Consider the following 18,165-nt stretch of genomic DNA (forward strand, 5'->3'; position numbering starts at 1 on the left):
TGGAGGGGGACCTCATGCTGCTGCCTCAGGCATCCTGGCCTCTCCCTTTCAATGGCATCTTGGTTCCATCTCCAAGCAGATACGTGACCTTGGGAATGTTACTTAACCTCTCTGAGGCCAACTCCTCATCTGGAAAATGGAGACATTGCTCTCACAGGATGGTGGGTGATGGGCACCCCTCTTGGTGCCCCCAAGGGCTTCAATCATCACCCAGGCCTTCTATCCCATCCACACCAGAGCAGCAGCACATTCAAGAAAGAATCTGTGCAGTGACAGGAGGGAAAGTGACTGGAAAGGAATCCAGAAAATGCATCAATGACACAAAGCTGGAGAATCGTCCATTCTAAGGGCTCTTTTGATTGAAGGGAAAGAGAAGGCCATGCAAACTAGTTTATTTAAATAGCAAGAGTGGGAGTTCTCGTCGTGGCTCAGTTGTTAACGAATCCGACTAGGAACCATGAGGTTGTGGGTTCGATCCCTGGCCTCGCTCAGTGGGTCAAGGATCCAGCGTTGCCGTGACCTGTCGCAGATGTGGCTCAGATCCCGCGTGGCTGTGGCTCTGGTGTAGGCTGGCGGCTACAGCTCCGATTAGACCCCTAACCTGGGGACCTCCATATGCCACGGGAGCAGACATAGAGAAAGACAAAAAAAATAATAAGAAGAAGAAGAGCGGATGGGTGACAGTTGGGTTGTTGGGTTACAAACAATAGAAAATAATGCAAAAGAAATAAAGGAGGGCGCCCAGGCCTTTAAGAGGAAAGGCACGAGGTGCTGCCACCAGACAGCTCCGCAGCAACCGCATACCTCAGAGAGCAGACGGATGGGCCTCGGCTGGGCTCAGGTCCTCATCTGTCCATGTTGGGAACCGGTGGCCAGGGTCCTGTGACAGAAGCCCTAGGAGTGGGGAAGCAGTTGCAGATGCACCTCATGTCCTCTCACTGGCCTCATGCCAGTTGGCACCAGGGCCTGGAGGCTGCCAGGAGCCCAGATGGCTGCCCTGGCTCCACACACCTGCCCACACCTGCCTTTCTGGTCAGCTTCTTCCTGGAGAGTCACATGGGTTCTCTGTTCACAGCAGTGCCCAAAGTGAACCCTTTCCTCATTCCAGTTCCTGGAAGAAGAATGAGTGTGGCTCGCCAGCAGGCTTTGGCTACACAAGTTGGGGGAGAGGAGAGACAGAGCAGCAGAGGTCCTAAAATCGTCTGATGATGCCACAGGAGCCTGAGGCAGGATCCCTCCAGAAGGAGGAATAAATGATAGCTATGCCCTCTAATCCACTCCCAAACTCCCCCAGGATTATTAATCTCATCCTAGAGTTTTTCTTTTTCTTCTTTTTTTTTTCTTTTTGCCTTTTCTGGGGCCACTCCCTCAGCATATGGAGGTTCCCAGGCTAGGGGTCCAATCAGAGCTGTAGCCGCAGGCCTACGCCAGAGCCACAGCAATCCCAGATGTGAGCCGAGTCTGCAACCTACACCATAGCTCGCGGCAACACCGGATCCTTAACCCACTGAGCAAGGCCAGGGATCGAACCCCCAACCTCATGGTTCCTAGTCGGGTTCATTAACCACTGAGCCACGATGGGAACTCCCAGAGTTTTTCTATGCCGTGTAAACATTCTATAACTCTGAAAGCAGAGCACATAAACTAAGCCTTCATGCATTAAATGACTCATTTATTCATCCAGGTTTTTTTCCAATAAAGCTGGTTCTTACCTTCTCTGAGCCCTTTTCCTCATCTGGAAAATGTGCATGATAGCTCCCCCTGCCTGAGGCTGTCACAAATGAACTGAGATAATGTGTGTACACGGCTCAGCTCATGACCTCACACACAGCCAGGGCTTGGGGTCCTAGGTTTTGTCAGGCCAATTTGCAACAAGCTTTCTGGTCATCAACACAAAATCCTTGATTCTCCCATGGAGGGAGGTGGACCCACTAGGTGGCAGCATGCATTTAGAGGTGGGATGATGCAGCCCCCCAGCCCCTTTCCCATCCAGGGGTGACATTTATCAGCTTGTTCATTATTATCTGGAAGAAAACCCAGTTTGGAAAACTTTAGGGAGGAGGAGACACTGTGGCCGTTGCAGGCATTCATGGCAAAAATAAACACAGGTACGGCACCAGGTCTTTCTCAGAAGCTGCAGGTGGCTGCCTGCCCAGAACCACCTATTATACACGGAAAATCTCTTTCCAGAACCAGTTTCAAGGTGAGAAGTCCGGTTCCCATGAAGAAAAGAAGCTGGACTGAACTCACTGAGACGTGTTTTCTGTATTGGTCTGTTCTGGTTCCTGTTACAGACTGGGTGGGTTAAACAGATATTTATTTCTCACAGTTCTGGAGGCTGGAAGTGCAAGATCAAGGTGCTGCCAAGAGAGCTCTGGTGTCTCTCCCTCTTCTTAGAAGGACATGAATCTCATCACGAAGTCCCTACCCTCATGACCTCATCGAAACAAAATGACCTCTGAAGGTTCCATCTCCAAATAGCAGCACACTGGGGACGAAGGCTGTAGCATATGCATATGGGGAAGGAGGACACGATGCATTTAAACCCATAACAGATCTGTGTTGTCTAATAGAAATTGCTGCAGTGACAGAAATGCTCTATTTATATGCTTTTATATAAATATGGAAGCAGTAGAGTTCCCATTGTGGCTCAGGGGTTAAAGAACCCAACTAGCATCCATGAGGATGCAGGGTTTGATCCTTGGCCTTGCTCAGTGGGTTAAGGATCTGGCGTTGCTGTGAGCTGTGGTGTAGCTCGAAGACACAGCTTGGATCCTGCGTTGCTGTGGCTGTGGTGTAGGCCGGTGGCTATAACTCTGATTGGACCCCTAGCCTGGGAACCTCCATATGCCACAGGTGTGGCCCTAAAGAGACAAGACAAATAATAATAATAATAATAATAATAATATGGAAGCCATTAGCCACATGTGGCTTTTGAGTCTTGACATGTGGCTAGTGCAACTGAGGAACAGAACTTAAAATTTTAGTTCATTTTAATTACTTCGATTTCAGTTTAAATAGCCACATGGGCTTAGTGGCTACCATAGTTGACAATTCAGATCTAGACAGAGGGATGTATATATTTTTTTCTCCTTATTTAATTGTTTAGATTGTTACGAGTACTGAAAGAGGGAAATTTGAGGGTTAATGCAGGCTTGGTTTCCAGAGTTAAGTGATAAAGGAGCAGGTAAAATGGTACCTCACTCTCTCTCTTGCTCTCTCTCTTTTTTTTTTTTTTGGTTTTTTTAAGGCCGCATTTGCAGCATATGGAAGTTCCCAGGCTAAGGGTCAAATGGGAGCTACAGCTGCCAGCCTACACCACAGCCACAGCAACGCGGAATCTGAGCTGCATCTATGACCTACACCAAGCTCATGGCCATGCGAGATCCCCGAACCACTGCGCAAGGCCAGGGATCGAACCGGCATCCTCATGGATATTAGTCAGATTTGTTTCTGCTGCGCCACAACAAGAACTCCAACAATGGTATCTCTTTATACACCAGTGCAATGAAGCCACTGCCTATGGTGACATGGCGGGTCAGTAGCTGAGCCCACCTGCTCTCTCCAAGTAGCAGCTCCTTCCTGTGTAGCCTCCAGAAAGCTGAGCGCCCTTTTTGTCGCTCTGGTAGGTGATTTGGGAAGAGTCCCAGGACAATCAGAACAGCCTCTCTCGTCCGAGGTGTGTGTGCGTGTTTGCGCACGAACTCAGAAAAAGGCTGTGTGCATGAGAAAGAGCGTGGCGTCCAAATCTGAACTGCTCACTGTAGCCTTCCGCATCCGTCCCAAAGAAACAATTTATTAAAGGTGCATTTCCAGAACTGAGGTCATTTTATAGTTTGTTTTAGGGACAAAGCAAAGACGCTCTGACAGGACCAGTTCTAGCCCTGGAAAAAGTGTCCTGGGGTCTGAGTACAAGTGAGACCAGTGGGATTTAGTAACACCCTTGGAGTTTCTCCCAAGCCCTGACACAACACCCTACCCTCCAATATCAATTATCAAGCACTACTTAGCAAGGGATTTCTCTGTGCCAGGTCCCGTGCTCAGCACTCTACAGACAGCATCTCGATTATGTTTATAGGCTGAATCCATGAGGATGATGTCTCAGCTCCATTTACAGAGGCATCAAGAAGCATACAAACAAAGGGTGGGGGGAAAAATGTATACATATAAGGATAACTTGATCCCCTTGCTGTACAGTGGGAAAAAAATAAATTATAAAAAAAAAAAAAGAAATTGAACTTAAAAAAAAAAAAAAAAAAGAAGCATACAGCCTGGAGGTGGCCAAGCTGCTCCAAAGCCCAAACACTTAAACCCTTGGCTAATTTTTTGTCGACTGGTTTTAAGCTTTTCTATTTTCCCTGTTCCTCTCCTGCCCATCTCAGCCAGCTGCCACGGAGAATGTTTGTGTGGCAACTGTCATAACAGCCAAGAGCCTGGACTCCAAGATAAGGACAGACAAGTTTTCGCCTGATTTCAGCACAAACATTTTTTTTTTTTTTTGGTCTTTTTAGGGCCGCACCTGTGGCATATGGAATTTCCCAGGCTGGGGGTTGAATCGGAGCTACAGATGCCTGCCTGCACCACAGCCACAGCAACACCAGATCTGAGCCGAGTCTGTGACCTATGCTGCAGCTCACGGCAACACCAGATCCTTAACCTACTGAGGGGCCAGGGATAGAACCCACAACCTCATGGATACTAGTTGGGTTCTTAACCTGCTGAGCCATAGTGAGAATTCCTCTGAATATTAAATTACCTTTAAAACCCTCCTGCCCACCTCCATTCATTCCCTTCTCCCTCCTTTTGAGTACCTCTCTTGCTAAAGTCCTAATTCTGCTTAATCTTTGACCAGGGAAGCCCACATTGTCCACAGGGCACAGGGTTTATCCTGTGTTGATTGCAAGATGGAAAGCTGGATAATTTCCCCATAAAATTCCCCTCCAAATAAAACAGTCTAGGGTCCTATAATTTCTTTTTTTTAATTTGTTTGTTTTTGTCTTTTTGCCTTTTCTAGGGCCGCACCTGCAGCATATGGCGGTTCCCAGGCTAGGGGTCGAATCGGAGCTGTAGCCGCCAGCCTACACCACAGCCATAGCAACATGGGATCCGAGCTGCATCTGCGACCTACAGCACAGCTCACGGCAACACCGGATCGTTAACCCACTGAGCAAGGCCAGGGATCGAACCCGCAACCTCGTGGTTCTTAGTCGGATTCATTAACCACTGTGCCACAACAGGAACTCCGAGTCCTATAATTTCAAAAACAGCAAAATACACCAGTTCATTATATGGTTATTTCTGATATTCTTAGAATTTGCAAGTGCTTGTTAAAATCTTTTCCTTGTGGGGGATGGAGAAAGAACTGTTAAGTAAGAGAAAAGATAAAATGTGAATGCAAATATCCACTAACACATTGGAAGGAAAATTACCAGTAAGACAATGCGCTTTACTTCATATGCAAATTTTCCAGGAAAAAAAAAACACACTATCAGTTAAGCAAAACAGACTAATGCAGCAAAGAAACGGTACCATGAAGAAAGGAAAAAGAAAGGGTGTCACTGCAACGCTCCACCTGGCTCCCCTAGTTAGAATTGCTCCATAGAGCAAATGTGAGAGGCTGAATAAAACCCAAACCCACTCATCAATAACCTAGTACACACTGAATGGCACTTTTTATTTTTTTGCTTTTTAGGGCTGTACCTGTGGCATATGGAGGTTCCCAGGCTAGGGGTCGAATCAGAGCTGCATCTGTGACCTACACCCCAGCTCACAGGCCACGTGGGATCCATAACCCACTGAGGGAGGCCAGGGATTGAACCCTCATCCTCATGGATACTAGTCGGCTTTGTTACCGCTAAGCCACAACGGGAACTCCAGAATGATACTTCATTGGTATGAACAATGCAGAGTGAGTGTTCACTGTACTGTGGCTTCATTCGTAAAATATATGGTACCCGAAATTTTCATCTGGATTGCAGAGTCCCCAAACTGGTTATTCTTTTTCTTACAATTTGGGCTCCTGATTTCCTTTGGTGGTAACAGCTCTTTAATTTGGGTTTGTAACACTTGTTGATTCTTGGCCGTTGGCAATTTGTTCTCTATCCCCAGGGGAATACCATGGGCACCTTACTAATGGGTTAGAGATCTTGGGAAGGAGAGCCATGTGTAGCATAATCAGCACATGCAACAGCAGAGTGTCATTTCTTTTTCTTTTTTTCTTTTCTTTTTTTGTCTTTTTGCCATTTCTTGGGCTACTTCCACAGCATATGGAGGTTCCCAGGCTAGGGGTCCAGTTGGAGCTGTAGCCGCCGGCCTATACCAGAGCCACAGCAACTCGGGATCCGAGCCACATCTGCAACCTACACCACAGCTCACGGCAACACCGGATCCTTAACCCACTGAGCAAGGCCAGGGATCGAACCCGCAACCTCGTGGTTCTTAGTCGGATTCATTAACCACTGAGCCACAGAGTGTCATTTTCTAAACCTAAACGTTCCTAGAAAGAAGGGGACTTCAGTGGACTTCCCTTGTGTGGCACAGCAGGTTTTAAGGATCCAGAGACATCACTGCAGGGGCTCTGGTTGCTGCTGTGGCACAGGTTTGATCCTTAGCCTGGGAACTTCTGCCTGTCACATGGGTGTGGCCAAAAAGGGTTGGGGGGACTTCCGTTTTCATTCAGCTGGCTCTTATGTGGTAGAAAAAGCACTGAATGAATGGTGAGTCCTTCATGCACAGAACTTTGCCTCTCAAGGTGGTCTCCCTTGACCATGAACCCTGTGAGGAGAGATGCTGTGTGGAATCCCAGGGGATCCCATGGAATTCTGATTACCTAGCAAGGTTTCTGGTGCATGGCAAGTATTCAGGAAAGCTTGTTCAGCCAATGAAGGACTGGATGCACAGCTACATGGAAACTTCTTTCAGTGAAATGAAAATTAGCAATCAACAGGAAGAAAGCACACCCAGACATGCAAACCCCAACAGAAAGACAGCCCTGGAGCCCTTTTCCTGGCCTCGTGTCTTATCAAGTCACAGCTTCTGACTTCTGGTCTCAGCCTTTGGTTCTCTTTTGCCTGGACCCACTCAAAGAGTTGGTCCCTGGGACACAGAAGTCTTGTCTGGGAACTTCCAATTTTAGGGACAAAAGCTTAAATTAGAAAGAAGCAAATTTCTAATTCCAAAGCCCCTGAATATTAATGCATGAAGCAACTCGGGCAACTTGGCAATCCTTTGTTTTCAGTCTTAAGACTACCCAGCTCTTTCTCTTGATACTGCCAGACTTGATCTAGACAATGGACTAGTCCAAGAGCATGCAAACAACTTCTGACTTTGCCACCAGATGAAGCATGAGAAATCCAGTCCAATAGGTAATTTAGTGGTCAACCCTATGTCTCCAGTCCAACTGTCTCCAAATGTCCCATAGGCAAGATACCTGGGTGTAGCCTGACTTTTCATTAGGTTATGGTGGCATCACTGGGAATACAGCCTCAAGGGGTGTGGCTTCCACAGGCCCTGTGGGGCTCCCATAGGCCTCAGCCACCAGGACTGGGGAGCTGGGTGATGGATTGGGCACCAGGAGAAAATGCAAACTCTTTTGCATGTTCTTTGAAGGCCCAGCAGAGTCCAGAGCGAGCTCACATGGCCCGTATCAGAGCCCAGATAACCTGGAGCGCTTTTACTTGGAGGAGGGGTCGATGTGAACCTGTTGACAAAACTTTCAATTCCAAGGAGTCAGATGGTCTCTCCCTAAATGTGGGTTTGCCTATGTGCAAACGGGAACACTGAAATGTTAAAATGAAGTGCTCTATCGTGCCAGCCAGTATCCCAGTATCCAGTTGTCCCAGTATCTCCAAGAGGTCACAAAGAGACCCAAAGCAATTGTGTTTCCCTCTAACCATCTATGTAGATTTTATTTTTTAAATTTTATTTACTTATTTCTCAAAGATTATACATAGAAAGCTTTTATTTATTTACTTATTGTGTCTTTTCAGTGCCACACCTGTGGCATATGGAGGTTCCCAGGCTAGGGGTTGAATTGGAGCTGCAGCTGCCAGTCTACACCACCGCCATAGCAACACAACAACTGAGCTGTGTCTGTGACCTACACCACAGCTCACGGAAACACTGGATCCTTAACCCACTGAGCGAGGCCTGCATCCTCATGGATCAAACCTATGTCCTCATCGATACTAGTTGGGCTTGTTACTGCTGCGCCAAGACAGGAACTCCATCTGTGTGTTTTATGGTCATTGACCATCACCCCCACTAATGTTTCCATTTCTTGGTTCCACACGCCTTCCTACATTTTTTCTGGGTTCCAGTGGCCAGCAGAGCTCTTGAGGTCAATGCATGAAGTCATTTACTCAAAGATGTCTACAGAGCAATCTTCCCAATAAGTCTATTCTCCTAGTTCCCGTGGGGATCTGGCAAGGACAGGCTGGCTTCGTCATGTGTCTTGTCCAGCTTTCCGAGCTGAGTCTGTCAGCTCTTCCTGGGACTGAAGGAGGCATCACCTCTTCCTTTCACTTGATCACTCCAGTTGTCCCAAAAGCTAGGAGCAGCCAGGGTCCCGGAGGAAAGGAAGCAAAAAGGGAGGGAAAGAATGAGAAAATGGAGGGAAGCCCTCCATTCCTGGGTCCACTGGTCCTATTCTCTGCCATGGTGTCCATCCCAAGCTAAGCCCCACAATAGCACTCTGCAGAGGCTCCCAGTTTATTCCTCATCGCTGCAGCAAGACAGTGGCTTTGGGGTTGTCATTTGTGTGCATTTGAGCCTCCTTTCCAGAGGGGCAGAGAGAGGAGTGAAAAATCGTTCCTTCCATCCATAGGTACTTTCTGAGTACCTGCAGAAAGCTTCAGCAATGAGGCTGCCACGACACATATCACCATGTTGTCACCCAAGCTGCCCAACTCTCAATAGACCCGCAAAAGCCCAGGGCTGTGGCTCTCTGTCAGGGCATGGAGACTCCTCAGAAACATTTAGAGGTGGGGTTTGAATCTACTTTTGTTAGACGATAGGCTTTCTTATCTCTACCCTAAATCTCCTTGGCCTCAGGGCTACTTCCTACTCAATATCCTGCTTTCTTAGATCTCTGCTTTGAATACAGCCCATCATGACCTCTGAGTCTTGACCACTCAGGTTCAACACCTGCTGCTGACAGACGCTGTGTCTTGGTATTTCCTACAGAGAGAATCTGGTTGGCCTAACCCCACATGCCAAGCCACATTTTTCTGTGGCTGGTCAGCCTATGAATTTGCGGCTCCTGGGTCCGATGTGTCTCCTGGCCAATCAGCCTAGGTCAGAGGGCAGAGCATGGAGTGTAACCACAGTCTCTGGTTGGCACTGGACATAGGTCAGCATCATGACTGCTGGCCTAGCAATGGGGGGAAGGAAGAGGTGGGTGGTCTTGGGAGTCTGGGTTCCATACCAACATCATCCCTGGACTCCTTGGGAGCCACTGGATGGGACTTCTTTCCACTCTGAGAAGGGTGTGTGAGCAGACATGGTTTATTGTATCCCTGGACACCGTCTGTCCCAAGGATATAGTCAAGGACAGGCTGGAACGGCTTCTCCAGGGCCTGTGAATGGCCAGAGGGGGGCTCACTTTGGCTGATGTGCTCATGCCCTAGGCCGAGACCCCCAAGGGGGTCTATCAGCCCCACCACTGTCCTTTAACAATCCCTAGCAGGTACTGCTGTGCAACTGGTTTGTGTAGGGGATTCCATCTCACCCCCGGGAGGAGGCAAGATGAGAAGCAGGCAGGTGGGGGGCATGAAAGCCTTTGCCATTTTATTTTACCATAAAACATTCAAACAGCCTGTGAACACTATTTCCGGCAGAGGCCGAGGGCGTACAAGGTAGTTAGAAAGCAAAGCATTACACGACACGTTACAGACAAAGCTCCTGTTCAGTACTGGCCTTTGCCCAACGCCTCTTAAGGCAGTTGGTGAGAATTTCTGGTCTGGGTTTAACCCCCAGAGGGAAAGCACAGGTACAAGTACTCACATCCCCTCCAAATCACAGACAACAGCAGCAACTTACAGCTCCAGGTGAAGCTGGCTTTTATGGGCAGTTCCAAACTTAGAGACATCTTCATCTTTTTATTTTATAGATGATACGTTTTTTGTTTTTTGTTTTTTTGTTGTTGTCTTTCTGCCTTTTCTTGGGCCGATCCCGCGGCATAAGGAGGTTCCCAGGCTAGGGGTCTAATTGAAGCAGTAGCCGCCGGCCTACACCAGAGCCACAGCAACTTGGGATCCGAGCCTCGTCTGCAACCTACACCACAGCTCACGGCAACGCCGGATCCTTAACCCACTGAGCGAGGCCAGGGATCGAACCCGCAACCTCATAGTTCCTAGTCGGATTCGTTAACCACTGCACCACAACGGGAACCCCCATAAGTATTTTTTTTTTTTTTATTTTACAGAACATGTGGCAAATTAGTTCAGTGGCCAAAAGGAGCTAAAGTGTTTGGCTGGATGAAACTGAATTATGCAGTAATGCTTCAGTAAGAACATCTTCAAATATACTTTTCAGAGCAGTTTTAGAAACATCATGCCACGTGTTTATAAGCAGCATGCTCCTCACAACCACCACGGGAGGTAGGAGGTGCAGAATTTATACCCATTTCACAGATGAGGAACCAGAGACTGATTTAAAGTGAGTTGCCAAGCCATGACTATTTCTGTTTGTTTTTTTTCCCACAATTTCCAGGGCAATAGTACTCTTTTTACTCCCTTTGATGAAACCTTCTCTTTACTCAGTTTGCAGGTGGGTTTGGGAGGGGGCAGTTTAGACATAAGGTAAGGACTGGGGACAAAAGGTGAAGCCACAGTTAATTTATGTAAAATACACTGGTGGCCCCGCTCCATAATTTACCGAGTCTGGCCAAAGTCAGACAATTATAACAATTCATTTCTAGATTTCATTACATAATGGCTTTAATTAAAGTACAGATTTGTCCTATGAAGACAGATTCTGCCCCATCACAAATTTCCCTATTTGGACACCCACACGATCAAAGCACCTTGATATCATCTCAAAGAATTTCTTCCCGGCACTAATTCTACTTCCTAAATATCCCTTCCCAGAAACACTGTACATTTAAGCACTTATCGCAGGCTAGGATTCTGTGGTAGGTCACCTTAAGAAATGAAGAGCTCTTTCAATTCTTGGGTCACAAATGTTCTGTAAATCTGGAATGGAAGGGTCTCAATAATGTCAATTTCATGCTTTGAAATTGTTTCAAAAGACTGTTGAGAAGCTCCTCCATTTTCTCACTATGCAAGTGTGTGGCCAGGAGCCATAAGAACAGCCCCTGAGCTAAGATCATGCGTTTCAATTTGCAGGTATTTATCATTTCCCTCTGCAATCTCCCCCCCCCCAACCCCTGCCCCTGCCCCAGCAGGATGTTGTGCTCCCTGGGTGTCACTCAGAAGTCACTTCCTAGACCCAGCAGCAACATCAGTAGGAAGTGGTGTTTGGAGTGGGAAGCGTTTGGGACAGGACTGACCAGCCCGCTAATGTTTCAAGCACCGTGCATTCTTACCTGATTTAGGAGTCGAGAGGGTGTTCTCTCCATGGCAGGGTCCACAGGGACTGCCCACCTGCTGCCTGGGATCCTGGGGATACCAGCCAATTCCATCCTGTAGTTACTTCCTTTTGAAGGACTTGCCCACTCACGCTCCCTCCTCTGCCTGCGAGCCCCCAACGAAAGCCCTCATTGAAAGTGGGGGTGGGGGGCATGCTTGTGTCCTATGACCCTGTCTCCTTGGTTACAGCTGATTGTGTAGGCACCTGACCCAAAGGTGGCTGGTCACAGGCAGATGAACTGGACCAGAGTATCGAGGATTCGCCCTGGGGCGCAGCAATGGCAGGAGAGAGAGGTGGGTACTGAAAGGGAGAGATTGTGGGGGCTGGTCCTGGAATGGATTTTCAGGTCCGTACATACATTTGAGAAAACACGACTGAGATACGCCAAGAGAAACAGAGAAGAAAGCCTGCGTGGAGCGAGACCAGAGGGAAGACAGCTGCCTGCACCCCTCCCCTATCGTTTTGTTTCCATGAAATGGCCGTGAACAGGCACACCTGGTCTTACTGGGCTTTGCTTTACTAGTAGCACCTTACAGATATTTTGTTTTTTTATAAATTGAAGGTTTGTGGCAACCTTGTGTTAAGTCTATCAGCTCCATTTTTCCAACAGCATTGGTTTACTTTGTGTCTCAGTCACATTTTGGTACTTCTTGTCAGAGTTCAAATTTTTTCATTCCTGCTGTATTTGTTATGATGATCTGTGATTCTGTCTTTTTAGGGCTGCAGGTGTGGCATATGGAAGTTCCCAGGATAGGGGTCAAATACAGAGCTGCAGCCACTGGCCTACACCACAGTCACAGCAATGCGGGATCCGAGCTGCCTCTGTGACCTACCCCACAGTTCACAGCAACGCCGGATCCTTAACTCTCTGAGAGAGGCCAGGGACTGAACCCACATCCTCATGGATACTAGTGCTGCACCACAACAGGAACCCCGATTATTGATATTTGATGTTGCTATTGTAATTGTTTCTGGGCACCACAAACTGTATGCATATAAGATGACAAATCTTACGTCATGCGTGTTCTGACTGCTCCACTGACTGGCCATTCACCCATTTCTTCTCTCCCCCTCCGGCCTCCCTATTTCCTGAGAAACAAAAATATTGAAATTAAGCCAATTAGGAGTTCTTGTTGTGGCTTAGTGGGTTAAGGACCTCCCTATGAGGATGGGGGTTCAATCCCTGGCCTTGCTCAGTGGGTTAAGGATCCAGGCATTGCTGCAAGCTTCCTTGTAGGTCACAGATGTGGCTTGGATCTGGTGTTTCTGTGGCTGTGGCATAGGCCCCAGCTGTAGCTGTGATTTGACCCCAGGTCTGGGAACTTCCATATACCGCAGATGTGGCCATAAAAAGAAAATAAAAGAGAAATTAAGCCAATTAATAATCTATGAGGGCCTCTAAGTGTTCAAGTGAAAGGAAGAGTTACACAGCTCTCATTTTGAATCAGAAGCTAGAAATGATTAAGTTTAATGAGAAAGACATGTCGAAAGCTGAGACAGGCCAAAAGCCAGGCCTCTGGCACAAACAGCTAGCCAAGTTGGATGCAGAGGCAAAATAAGGAAATTAAAAGTGCTGCTCCAGTGAAAACACAAGTGATTAGAGAGTGAAACAGTCATATTGTTGATATAGAGGGTTTTTTTTGTTTGCTTTTTGTGGGTTTTTTGTTTCTTATATTTTGCTTTTTAAGGGCTGCACCTGCAGCACATGTAGGTTCCCAGGCTAGGCGTCGAATTGGAGCTACAGCTGCCAGCCTATGCCACAGCCAAAGCAATACCAGATCCAAGCCACATCTGTGACCTACACCACAGCTCACGGCAACGCCCAATCTTTAACCCACTGAGCGAGGCCAGGGATCGCACCCACATCCTCATGGATCCTCGTTGGGTTCATAACCTGCTAAGCCACAAGGGGAACTCCACGGAGATAGTTTTAGTGGTCCAAAGAGAAGATCCAGCAGCCACAATATTCTCTTTAAACTTGATCCTAATCCACAGCAAAGCCTAATTCTCTTGAATTCTATGAAGGCTGAGAGATGAGGAAGCTACAGAAGAAAAGTTTGAAACTAGCCCAGCTTGGTCCATGAGGCTTAGGGAAAGAAGCCATCGCCAAAACATACACGTACAAGGTGAGGCAGAAGCTGCAGCACGTAACCCAGAAGATCCAGCTGAGATGATTGACGAAGGTGGATACGCTCAACAACAGACGGTCAGTGTAGATGAATGCTGGAGGATAGAGGGAGCAAAGAGTACCCGCTGAACTGAGAAGGCATCTTGAGACCGAAAAACCAGGCAGGCAGCTCTGTATAACCAATGGATCAGTTTATTACGGGTAGCTTACTCACAGGGTGGGATCGGGTAGACAACGATCCAGAAGCATCCCCCAGCACTCATGACCACTTGGACAATTTTATTTATTTATTTATCTGCTTGTCTTTTTGCCTTTTCTAGGGCCACCCTCGTGGCACATGGAGGTTCCCAGGCTAGAGGTCTAATTGGAGCTGTAGCCACTGGCCTACACCAGAGCCACAGCAACGGGGGATCCGAGCCGTGTCTGGGACCTACATCACAGCTCATGGCAACACCGGATCCTTAGCCCTCTGAGCGAGGCCAAGGATCAAACCTGCAAACTTGTGGTTCCTAGTCGGATTCGTTAGCCACTGAGCCGCGATGGGAACTCCTGGGACAATTTTACAGTTAACCTAGGGTATGGGTGCAGATAGGTGCTTGGGAACAGGGCGTGCATTCCTAAGTCACGATTTATGAATAGATGACTAATCTCACGGGCACCAGGAATTTGTCAGGGAAGGTCTTCATCATTTGGGGTCGAGAGAGCATAGAGGAAACCTAGTCCTGATAATCATTACATATGTCTATTAACGACAAAGCCCCTGAGGGCAGAAGTGACTTGTTGCACAGTGCAGTCCTGGGGCGCGTCAGCAGGAGGACAGGGGAAACTGTAAGTGTCCACGAAGTTGTCAGTTATGCTAAGAGCCATACAATGAAACAGGCTTATATTAGAAGGAGCTGCCATCCAGGACTTTCATAGCCAGAGAGGAGACGTCAAGGCCTGGCCTCAAAGCTTCAAAGCACAGGCTGACTCTCTTGTTCGTTGAAGCCAGTGCTCATTTACCATATTCCCCAAATCCCAGGGCCCCTAAGAATTATGGGAAATCGACTCTGCCTGTGCTCTGTAAATGGAACAACAAAGCCTGGATGACAGCACATCTTTTTATAATATGGTTTACTGAATATTTTAAGCCCACTGTTGAGATTATTGTTCAGAAAAAAAAAAAAGATTTTTTTCCAAATATTACTGCTCACCCGGTCAGTCAAGAGTTCTGACCAGGATGTACAATGAGATGAATGTTGTTTTCATACCTGCTGATGCAACATCCATTCTGCAGCCCTTGAAACAAGGAGTAATTTTGACTTAACATCTCATTATCAAAGAAATGTATTTTGTAAGGCTTTATAGGTAGTGATTCCTCTGATGGATCTGGGCAAAGTCAATTGGAAAACCTTCTGGAAAGGACTCATTATTCTAGATGCCATTAAGAACATTCATGATTCATGGGACTAGGTCAAAATATCAGCATTAACAAGAACTTAGAAGAAGTCGATTGCAATGTTCATGGATGACTTTGAGGGGTTCGAGATTTGAGTGGCAGAAGTAACTGCAGATGTGGTGGAAACAGCAAGAGAACTAGAATTAGAAGTGGAGCCTGAAGATGTGACTGAACTGCTGCAATCTCATGATAAAAATATGAACGAGGAGTTCCCATCGTGGCTCAGTGGAAATGAACCTGAGTAGCATCCATAAAGACGCAGGTTCGATCCCTGGCCTCACTCAGTGGATTAAGGATCCAGCATTGCCATGAGCTGTGGTGTAGTTTGCAGACGTGGCTTGGATCCTCGTGGCTGTGGCAGAGGCCTACGACTACAGCTCTGTTCAACCCCTAGCCTGGGAACCTCCTTATGCCTCAGGTGTGGCCCTAAAAAAGACCAAAAAAAAAAAAAAATCTGAGCGAATGATAAGTATAAACAAAGAAAGTGGTTTCCTGAGGTGGAATCTATTGCTGGTGAGGGTGCTGTGAAGGTTGTTGAAAGGACACAAAGGACTTAGAAATCACAGCATACCTTCTGGTTATTTTATCAACTAAGTTTGAGAGGACTGACTCCAATTTTGAAAGAAGTTCTACTGTGGTTAAAATACTATCAAACAGCATTGCCTCTACAGAGAAATTGCTCATGAAAGGAAGAGCTAATCAGTGTGGCACACTTCACTGCTGTCTTATTTTAAGAAATTGCTGGAGTTCCTGTAGTGGCTCAGTGGTTAACGAATCCGACTAAGAACCATGAGGTTGCGGGTTCGATCCCTGGCCTTGCTCAGTGGGTTAAGCATCCGGCATTGCCGTGAGCTGCAGTGTAGGTTGCAGACGCGGCTCAGATCTGGCGTTGCTGTGGCTCTGGCGTAGGCTGGCGGCTACAGCTCCGATTCGACCCCTAGCCTGGGAACCTCCATATGTCACGGGAGTGGCCCAAGAAATGGCAAAAAGACAAAAAGAAAAAGAAAAAAATAAATTGCTACAGCCACCCAGCCTCCGGCAATCACCACCCTGAAAGGTGAACAGCCATCAACAACGAGGCAAGACCCTCCACCAGCAAAAAGATTATGATTTGCTGAAGGCTCAGATAATGCTTAGCCTTTTTTAGCAATTAAGTATTTTAAAATTAAGGTATGTATTTTTTTTAGACATAATGCAGTTGTACATATAGATAGACTACAATATAGGGCAAATATGACTTTTATATGCACTGGGAACCCCAAGTTCCTGTGACTCACACTATTAGGATATTTGCTTTATTGTGGGAGGTCTGGGACCAAATCTTCAATATCTCTGCGGTCTGCCTATATTTGCTCAGTCTATCCCTACATCTGAGCAAGTGTGAATGGGCTTCTAGTCTTCGCAAAATTCCTTGATTAGAATACCTTTAAGATTGGTCTAAATGGCTCCATTTAATTTCTAACATTTGGACCAAAGTCAGTCATTGCTCTAAGCTAAATTACTTTCCCTAAGCATTCTGGCTGTATTTTGTTAGGAAAGTCCAAACTATTTTCTGATGTGTAGTGGAAAGAATGGATTAAGTTAAAATTCTGTTATCAAACCTTAAAGTAACATCTGTTATTTTGTTCATTTTTTCCTTTTTTTAAAATTTATTTAATTACTCCATGAATTTATCACATCTGTAGTTGTAAACTGATCATCACAATCCAATTTTGTTATTTTGTTCATTAAACAATGAGTGCCTATGTGTTATGTAGGGAAAAAAGCAGCTTATTGATCTGTAATCAGTATTTAAAGCTTTTGATCTATTTTGTTCATTTCTGCCTGTTAGAGCATTTATTTTCGTCAGTATTTAAATTTCTTTCCTCCATCTGTATTTTTTTTTTAAAATCACGAATCTAACAATATCCTATCTATTCTTTCATCAAGAATGCTCAGAGGGAGTTCCTGTTGTGGCGCAGTGGTTAACGAATCCGACTAGGAACCATGAGGTTGCGGGTTCGGTCCCTGCCCTTGCTCAGTGGGTTAACGATCCGGCGTTGCCGTGAGCTGTGGTGTACGTTGCAGACGTGGCTCGGATCCCGCGTTGCCGTGGCTCTGGCATAGGCCGTCGGCTACAGCTCCGATTCGACCCCTAGCCTGGGAACCTCCATATGCCGAGGGAGCGGCCCAAAGAAATAGCAAAAAGACAAAAAAAAAAAAAGAATGCTCAGAAATTGCATACCCTTCTGCTGAATTCTTAAATTAACAAATGCACACATAACTTCTTCGGGCACCAGATAACTGGTTCTTACATGAGGCACCCTGTTTTAGTCATCAGTCAGCTCAGGCTGCCATAACAAAGAACCATAGATGGGGCGGCTTATAAAGAACAGAAAATTATTGCTCACGGTTCTGGAGGCTGGAAGTCCGTGATCAGGTGCCAGCAGTCAGGTCCCGGTGAGAGCCCTCTTTTGGGTTGCAGACTATCAACTTCCTATTTTATCCTCATGTGGCAGAAAAGGCAAGAGAGCTTTCTGGGGTCCCTTTTATAAGGACATTAGTCCCATTCATGAGGGCTCTCCTCAAGAGCTAAGCACCCCACAAGGCCCCACCGCCTAATACCATGACACTGGGGGTTACGATTTCAACATAGAAATTGAAGGAGATACAAACATTTGGTCCATAGCGCACCCTCAAAGAGGCAATTTCTTGCTCCATAGGTAAGAATGCCATCTCAGATCGTAGGTACCAGGGCAACATCAGCCTTCTCTGTTCTGCCCACCCCGCACTGCCTCCCCTAATTCAGGGTGTGGGATCAGTTACGTCCCAATGACAAGCTGCTATAGCCACCCCCCCGCCCCCCCCCGCTAGCCCATTCATCCTCAGCCCGTGTGGATCCACAGTGCTGAGAGAGAAACCCCCCAGTACAATCTTGAATAGCAGTGGAGAAGACCATTTCCTTGATGGCGCTCACTGGAAAAAGCCAAAATGCATTTCTATTCATAAACGCAGCAAACTCACAGCGAAA

The sequence above is a fragment of the Phacochoerus africanus genome, chromosome 4 (genome assembly GCF_016906955.1).
Source record: "Phacochoerus africanus isolate WHEZ1 chromosome 4, ROS_Pafr_v1, whole genome shotgun sequence".
Classification (NCBI taxonomy): Eukaryota; Metazoa; Chordata; class Mammalia; order Artiodactyla; family Suidae; genus Phacochoerus; species Phacochoerus africanus.